Raw genomic sequence first — 9092 nt, 5'->3', positions numbered from 1 at the left:
TCACTCTATATAAATAAAACACTGATGGCCAGTGACCAGGCAGGAAGTATAGGCGGACAAGGAGAGAGGACCTGGAGGAATTATCTCCGCATTTTCACATCCATCCATGTCCTGAGGACCTGGCCTGTCACGTGCTGTTAGTTTTCTGCAAGTTCTTTCCAATGGCTTCATCTATATGTCATAATTATTCGGCTTTATTTTCATCAACTTTGTGAAGTTTCATATCTTTTGCAAGTTGTCAAATTTTAATTGACACACTGTTACAATAGCACTGGAGACCCATTCAGAGAAAACTATTTCTTTTTTTGTCAAAAAGAACCATTATTTACCTCTGGGTAGAGACAATGGTATTCCTTAAAAGTTAATCCAGTTGGGTCAAAGAACCACCCCTCAGGAAGGCAGATTCTCCTTAAATCATGCTAAAGAGATAGGAAAAATAACTATTCCTTGATGAGATAATTGCCCCAGTTAAAGTTTCTATTGCTGTGATGAAACATCATGATCAAAAGTAAGTTGGGGAGGAAAGGGTTTATTTGGCCTATACTTCCATATCATTGTCCATCACTGAAGGAAGTCAGGATAGGAACCTGGAGGCAGGAGCTGATGCAGAAGTCATAGAGGGGTGCTGCTTACTGGCTTGCTCATCATGGTTTGCCCAGCCCTCTTTCTTTTAGAACCCAGAACTGCCAGCCCAGGGATGGTACCCCCTCACAAAAGGCTGGGGCCTCCCTCATCAGTCACTAATTTAGAAAATGTCCTTTAGCCAGATCTTATGAAGGCATTTTCTCAATCGAGGCTCCTTCATTTCAGATAACTCTAACTTGTGTCAAGTTGACATACTTGGCCAGCACATTAATGTACTTCTCTGCCCCAGAAAGCACGCCCCTATGCAGTTGCTCCGAAGCCGCCTTTAGGCTCTGTTAGGTCTGTCCACCTTTCTGACTCAGAAAAGAGTGACTTGCCCTTAAAAAATTATATATTTTTCTATTTTAGCAATTAGAATATAATTACATCATTCCCCTTTCCCTTTTTTCCCAGTCTAACTCCTTCCTTCTACCCCCTTTATCTCTTTTCTTTAATTGTTGATAATTGTGCACATACCACATGTGTTCCTAGATATATAAATACAATCTTCTCTGTATAACTTTACTTGTATGTATGTGATTTCATGGCTGTCCATTGTTGTTGGATAACCAATTGGTCAAGTCTCCCTGGGGAAGATTCTTCTGCTCTCAATATTCCTAATTGCCTGCGGTTATTTGTGTGGGGTTGAGGCCCCATGAGCTTTCTTCTTTCCATGTCAGCATGTCTGCTATCTGTTGGTGTTCTTCTTGATCAGGTCTTGTGTAAGCATCCATGCTGGTGACCCTAGATGGGTGAAGCTTCTAGGAAATGTAATCTCGACACAAACTTCCTGCTCCTCTGGCTCTCACACTCTTTATGCCCCTCTTCTGCGAAGATCCCTGAGCCTTTTTCATCTTCTGTATCCTTCTTTTAGATGTTGGTCACATGCTTTTCCTGGTGCTCTGGGCTTCCTCACTATTTCTCTAAAATTCCCTCCGTCCAAGCCATTCGGCTACTTATTTGCCACATGCTGCTTGTTGAGTTCCAGGCCCAACTCAGAAACTGAGGCTTTCTCTCCATCTTTCTTCTACAGGAAGCTGATAGGATTCACAGTTTTCTTGCTCTGTTTTTGTTTGTTTGTTTTGTTTTTATTCCTAATAAAATTGTCCTTGAGCTTTCTTTTGAGGCAGTTCTTAGTTTCTTTTATTAATGAGACTAAGAACCCCAAGAAGAGGCCCTAATTTCCCTCTATTGTGTCATGACTCAAATGGGGTTCCCTCAAATTTAATGTTTCATGCATTTGACAGGTTTTTTTTTTGTGTGTGTGTTTTAGGTTGACGGTATTTTTTTGTTTGTTTGTTTTATTCAATGGTGACAACAGTTTGCAGTGGTCAGGACTCAGGTAAGAAACACTGGAACTCACCTCTGTTGCTGTCAAATAAACACAACTGTGGCTCTCATCTTACAAAGGAGGGACCCAATTGTGTTCAGGACATTGCTAATGAAGTGTTTTGTGAAGCAGAGTCAAGCTGTGAGCCTGTATCCGTTTGCATTCTGGAGCTCAAGTCATTGCAGCATTTGAAACTTGGCTGTGTGTTTCTGAGGAAAAGGAAAAGGGAAGAAGGGCCAGGTGATAAACTTGTTAACCTCATAATAATTGGGGTTAATTATGTGACCCAGGTTTTGATTCTTCAGTGAATTCAGAGAGGCATTCAGGACACAGAATTAGAGAAAGGGGAGAATTTAGAGGGTATTTACTATGTCCACAATTTTCTTGTGAGAAAACTTGATTGAAGCTAGATAACTTTAATATCTCCTATCATGTAACTCCTTAGTTACATAGATGATCTTAAAACTAGAACATCTTGCTTTTTCCAAGGTACATTTGTGACTGGAAATAATGTTTCCATTATTATATTGTGAGATTATAAGTTCTTAATAACATGACATTTTCCCCCCTCAAACTGGGAACTATCACTTACACTCCTGTTATGTTAGACAATAGGCACCTGACACTAGATGATTCCTGTGCTAGCAGAATATAGGAAAGTGAGTGGCACTAGTTTTAACACAATATGATGGTGAACTTCAGGGCCAGAGAGGGCTAGGCAGGGCGTCGGAGGCTTAGTGGGCCCAGGAAATTATTTTCCCACAGTATAGCAGGATGTGATGTCTTGAAGGAAGAGTAAGAACTGTGTCCACAGGGAGGGGATGTTCCAGACGCTCCTCCCTATATAGGCATGTGTGAGATATGATTTCAACAGTTGGAAGCTAAATATCAGTTGAAAAAGAGAAGTAGAAAGAGGGAAGAAGACAGAAAAAGTCTAGGGGGGACTTCCCAGAGGGAGGAGCAGATAAGAGATGGTTCCATAAAGGCTGGCCCGTGTGCGAGATGCAGAAAGTGACAAGAGAACAGATTAGGAGGCCTGGAGACGAGTGGAGACAAGAGGGTAGAAACGTTCAGATTTCCGCGATGGGAAGAACGCAGAGAGGGAGGGAGGAGCTGGAGCAGTGACAGTGAATTTAGACTGTGGAGATTGAGGTGTCTAGGGAAATGCCGTCGCTAATCGTAAGCTGCAAAATAATAATGAGCCATGAGGATGTAATCTGAGACAGGGTACAGAGTGAGGAACCTTCACCACCCAGGGTAGTAATGACCCAAAGGGACCAAAGATGTAAAATTTAAAATGAAAGGAATATTGAAACATTCCACTTGAACACTAGGCAAGATGTAAAAACAACTTTGAAGGCTGGATCCTTTGGGGAGTGGTTTTTACAAAGATATCCACTTGTATAATTTTAAAGCCAGTCTAACCACAAAGGCCACTTACTACATAGAGGAGAGATAGCTTCCCCTGGTTGTCATAGATTTACTTGCTAATGGAGGATGTTTTTTTTTCTCTCACTTAGAGCTGGAATACTCTGCCTCATTCATCTTTGCTCAGTGTGTGATCTGGAACAGCTCAACACAAATAATAACTCCAGTTGAGACACTGATAGCACTGTAGGGTGAAGTGTGATACCATCTATAGATAAGGAAGCACAGTGACTGTCCTCACATCCCCCAAGATCACAGGTCCACTCAGAACCTCCCCTCCCCCCTGTGACAGAATTCAGGAGAGGCAGAGAATTCAACCACCAAAGAAAATGGGCTCTACCCCACCCCAACCACCTTCAAGAACCACAGCTCTTGGAAGACTATTTTAGGCTAATGAGGACAATGTTTTCAACTGAAACTCAAGATCCATTAATGAGTTGTGAAGTTATCTTGGTAAATAACAATACTCTTACTTTGAAAATAGCCTGGAAAAGACTAGAATAAAGTATAATAGACTAGAATGTCAGAGCACCTAATACCTAGAACAAATCAATGATGGGGAATCATCAAGCATGGCCAGGACAGACATGAAAGCTGTTTTTGGTAAAGTAACAACCTGAGTAAAAGGTGAGGAAATTAATAGTGTGTGGGAGCATCAAGAAGGTCACAATAGCTGTGCTCAGCTCATATGGGAGTGATAGAGGTAAAACTGGACCCTGACCAGGCCCTTGTATCGAGTTATGAGTAACAACTAAGATGTTAGCACATTCTTCCACAGGCAGAGAACCACAAAAGGCTCTTGCTCTCAGAAGCATTATAACAGTGTGTCTGAGAGCTGTGGAGAAGGTTCATCCATGCAATAACCAGACAACAGTTGCAGGTACCCAGACACAAAGAATAAGACATATGTATGTAGACTTCCTGCTGTAGGACAGCCCATGTAGCACATGCTGTCTAGATCTCTCACAGGTTCTATGATAGTGCTCTCTCATTTTCTATATATTAGAAAATTTCTTGACCCCCCCCCCAGGTCCCTGAGTTGTGTACCATGCTCATGGCTAGATAACTAGTGTGCTCTAATTCAGTGTCTGTGTCCTGAAGAAGGAGTTTGTCCTCTTCTCAGATGCATCTTCACAATTCAGCATGCCTCATACACTGCTGTTTAATAATACTTTGTTGAATGAGTGAAGAGCTAGTGACAGTTACCACAGAAAGAAAACTTCATATCAAGGGACCTTGGAAAGGGAAGCTAGAGGGTTTCAGGGATTCACCAAGCAAAGCAACCAACAAAGCAAATATTAAGCCAGTATTCCTTTAAATACACAGTATTCCACCTATGTTCTTGCCCAGATACTGTGCTGAACCTAGGAAACCAACATGGCTAAGACACGGTGTCCTAACAGGATGTGGCTGGCAAATGGAGCTAATTCTTACAGATAACATTCCCTAGAAACCAAATCCTGCTCACAGTATTTTATATACATTAACTTTATGAGGCAGGCAGGGGCTGTTATCTCTATTTTATAAATAATAAAACTAAGCTACACAGAGTAAGTGCCTTGCCTCAGCACTATTGTAAGTAGCAGAGCTGGGGTTTGGTTTTATCTTTAATGCACTACAATTGGATCTCTAGACTGAGATTGGGGCACAGGTAGGAAACAGACACGCTTGAAATTACACAGTATCAGCTGTGCACACACCACCCACAGATGTCGCAGAGAAGATGACTGTCTGTCCACAGGGGCAAGTCTTGGAAGGAGCCTCAGAGGAGCCATGTGTAATAGAGAATTGAGGGAGATATTGAACTTTGCCTCGTGGGAATGGCAGTGGTGGGCATCTCAGGGGTCAGGGTTTCCAGGTAGGAGAATCAACTGGATGTTGGATCGGGTTTGGATCTCTGGAGAATACTTGAAGTCAGAGAGTCAGAGGATTTATAAGAGGCTGCTGGACAGGTCATCAGGAGGGTTGTCTGCCACTTTATGGATCCAAGTCTTGAGCTTGAAGCATAGAGACACGATGTAATCATAAGCAAGAAGGATGAAGTATGACAGCATACAAGATTAGAATTCTGCATAGTGACAAGGACAGAATGGGCAGGGGTGGGCAGAGGAAAGAGGGGAGAGGAGAAATCTGAAGGTAGCTGCCGTCACCAGCCAGGAGAACATGAGGTAGTAACTGTGGGCACTGAAGCCAAGGACTTAAGAATGCTATAGATTTGGGAAGGTACTGGGTACAGGATGAAACAGGACTTAAGTTTAGGGTCTTTCCAAGATTCTTGACTTAAAAACAGGGCTACTGAAGAGAGGTAGGCTCTGGTTAGGTCATGCTTTATGAAGAATAGGCCACTTTTCTAGTACGAAGTCAAGCGCTTGGTTATGTGGGTACCCACTAAGTAAAAGATTGAACCTCAGAAGCACTAGAAAAAGTCACAAATATAAATGATATCACCAAGGTGCTGTGGGATGGTCTGTATGTCAAATTGCTCTGATTGGTCAATAAATAAAACACTGATTGGCCAGTGGCCAGGCAGGAAGTAGGTGGGACAAGGAGAGAGGAGAATTCTGGGAAGCGGAAGGCTGAGGCAGGGAGACATTGCCAGCTGCTGCCATGACCAGCAGCATGTGAAGACGCCGGTAAGCCACCAGCCATGTGGCAAGGTATAGATTTATGGAAATGGATTAATTTAAGCTATAAGAACAGTTAGCAAGAAGCCTGCCACGGCCATACAGTTTGTATGCAATATAAGTCTCTGTGTTTACTGGGTTGGGTCTGAGTGGCTGTGGGACTGGCAGGTGACAAAGATTTGTCCTGACTGTGGGCAAGGCAGAAAAACTCAAGCTATACCAAGGACAGAAGAAAACCAAGATCCCACTGAAGGTCTGGGCACAGGGCTTTGGGGTGACATTGTGGGTATGAAATCAGTGGGGGTGGAACTCTGTATTTCTGTGCCTGAACCTCTATCTTATCTTTGTCCCTTGAAGGACCCAGACCACTTACAGGGTTTGGTTTATGTAAGAAGCTCACTAGGTATTTCTTGGTATAAACACCTTGGAAAGTGGTTGGTGCTGTGTAGACTCCCTCAGAAAGAGCCACTGAAGACCTGTTGATTCCATCCCAACTGCTGATGCTTCTAGAAGGGATTATTCTCAGTCCTACAGACAACCCGTGCTGATCTGTCTTCCTAGAAATCCCATCTCCCATTAGTTGCTGTGTGAAATCCTCATCTTCTTCCTGAGTCCATTTACTCCTTCCAGGAGTTCTTTTCTGTCATCAATTCTGAGCCAAACGACCAGCAAAGCCACACCCACCCCTGAGAATTAATTAACCATGCTTGTATGCAAACTCTTGTTGCATAGACCACATAAATGACATGGCATGTTCACATCAGTGTCTCACGGGAGGAGGGAACTGTGCACTTCCAATGTCTTAATGATCAGTGAATGGGGCAGCTATCCCAGAAAACCCAGCTTTAGGAAAAGGTTGAGGAATTGGATGGCTCATCTTCTGGTCAACACATAGGCCACTAGAGGGCGCTGGCAGCTCAGTCAGACTAGAAGCTGTTATCATAAGAACACAAGATCTCCATATTTCCTTCAGACAGTAGACAAGGTGGATGTCCTTATTTCTGACTCTCTGCTGTGAACACATGACTGGATTCCAAATGACCATCTGCCCCATCTCTGACTTGAAATGCATGCTCACCCCCTCAGAGGTATGTTTATGATCAAACCCTGTCTGAGGCTGTTTTGAAAGGCCCTTGGCAGTTGCCCCATCCACCCTTGTCACAGCTTGTTGATCACTTAGGTCATGTTGTGCACTCTTTTTCCTCTACACAAATCCACTCCTACCTTCTTAGAGACACCAGCTCTAAGGTTCACAAGGACACACCGCCTCTGTCTCTGAGTGCTCACTGTGATTTTGAGTACTTCCATTGGTCATTTTCACAGTCTGTGTCTTTTTAAATCCATAGTTCCCCAGACTGACAAAATGTGAGATATATGTACATTCTTAGTGAATAACTGACTGAAAGATTCGGAGAATTTTAAACACTTCTAGAACCTTATTTCAAACAGGAAGCAACAACAGGCTTCCATCCGATAGACTGAGTCACTGGTAGAAATTCATGCCGGAACTCCCACTGGTGGAAAACAGGATGGATTACAGGGATTCAGGAAGTCTGAGCTAGTGCAAGAAGGTAGAAATCCTAGTAACTACCTGAGAGATGCCCTCCAGGTGGAGGAAGGTCAGATTGAGGGGACCCAGTGGATGCAGTGAGTTTAAATCTAACTGTCAACCTGAGCCTGGTAGGATGGGTTAGAAATGAGTAGAAAAAAAGGTCAGATTATGTGGTGATATTTAATTTGTGCTGAAATGTGGTGATATTTTATTTGTATGTTAATAAATAAAGCTTGCTTGGAGATCAGTGGGAAAAGGCCAGCCATTTTAAGTAAACAAGAAGTCAGGCAGCACAAACCTTAATTCCTTAGCAGGCAGCATCTCTGTGTGTTCAAGACCACACTAGGGAACAGAGCCAAGCATGGTGACACATGCCTTTAATCCCAGTACCAACCATAGAGACCTGGAGGTCTGTACAGACAGACAGACAGTGACAGAACTGTGTAGGAAGAGGAAGTGAGGTAGCTGGGCTAAGACAGCCAGTGAGAGGGCAGAACAGCAAGGCAATAAAGGTGTGGGTAGACAGGAAGTAAATCACATTTGGAAGCTGCAGAGTTGGTGAGGTAAGGTTGGCTGGTGGCTATCTCTCTTTTCCTGATCTAAGGCTTCCACCCCTATATTTGACTTTGTGTTTTTTATTTAATAAGACCATTTTAGAAATTCATCTACAAGATTACCCATGTCTTGACCTGGCTCTGCAGAGAAATGACTAGAACCAGCTTCCTGATTAAACCCCCAGGTGATGTCATTCATTTCTAAGGTGCTAGTTCAGCTTATCAAATATCATAGTATGTTCTCTGTTCCCCTCCCTCCCACATTCTGTTTGAGAAGTATACCTGTACTATGAATGTCAATCCAGGTCACCAGACTGCTTGTCAACAGTTTTAGTCACCCGGGAATTGCAAGTGTCTTTAACCTCACATGTGGTTATGTTGAAGGAAGGGAGGGAAAGGAAGAGAAGAAAGTGACACCAGGCTTTTTAATACCGTTGACCTGTTGGATGCCCTGAGTGGTTCCTGGGCTGATCTTCTCCATGATCCTGAAGTGCCAATGGACACATGCAGCAGGATGCAGCTGTGCTTGTGAAGGAGAATGGTGTTCTTTCTGCAAAGGGTGGTGATTTTCCTGAAGAATTATTAGTAACCATTCTGCAGACAGTGCACATGAACATGGTGTTTCCATCTTTGAAATTGTTGCCCAAATGTTTTATGTCAAAATCTTGTCACACTTCTAGTAAACTCGTCATGGTGGCTATTCTTGGTTGTCAGTTTGACTATATCTGGAATGAACTACAATCTCAAAATGGAGGGCACAGTTGTGATCTGGATCTTCAGGCAGTATGACTCACGCCTTTAATCCAGATCTTGAGGTGGGAAGACACACCTTTAATCTGGCCACATATTCTGCTGGAAGCCTATTTAAGGACATGGAAGAAGGAAGGTTGCTCCATTCTTCGCCTGCTTGCTCTTGCCTGGTCAGCATATTCATTCATTCTTTCACTGGCATTGGAGCCTAATTCTTGGGGATTCCATCA

General features: G+C 43.2%; 1 long non-coding RNA gene across 1 annotated transcript; it reads left to right on the top strand.

Annotated features, from left to right (window-relative positions):
• Positions 1-1129: 1129 nt before the first annotated feature.
• Positions 1130-8812, top strand: LOC143274022 (uncharacterized). The gene is made up of 3 exons (XR_013052454.1): positions 1130-5550; positions 6980-7094; positions 8206-8812. It is a non-coding gene; the product is annotated as an uncharacterized LOC143274022 (long non-coding RNA).
• The last annotated feature ends 280 nt before the right edge of the window (positions 8813-9092 follow it).

This window comes from Peromyscus maniculatus, chromosome 6 (genome assembly GCF_049852395.1).
Source record: "Peromyscus maniculatus bairdii isolate BWxNUB_F1_BW_parent chromosome 6, HU_Pman_BW_mat_3.1, whole genome shotgun sequence".
Classification (NCBI taxonomy): domain Eukaryota; kingdom Metazoa; phylum Chordata; class Mammalia; order Rodentia; family Cricetidae; genus Peromyscus; species Peromyscus maniculatus.
This window is presented reverse-complemented; position numbering and strand designations above follow the sequence as displayed.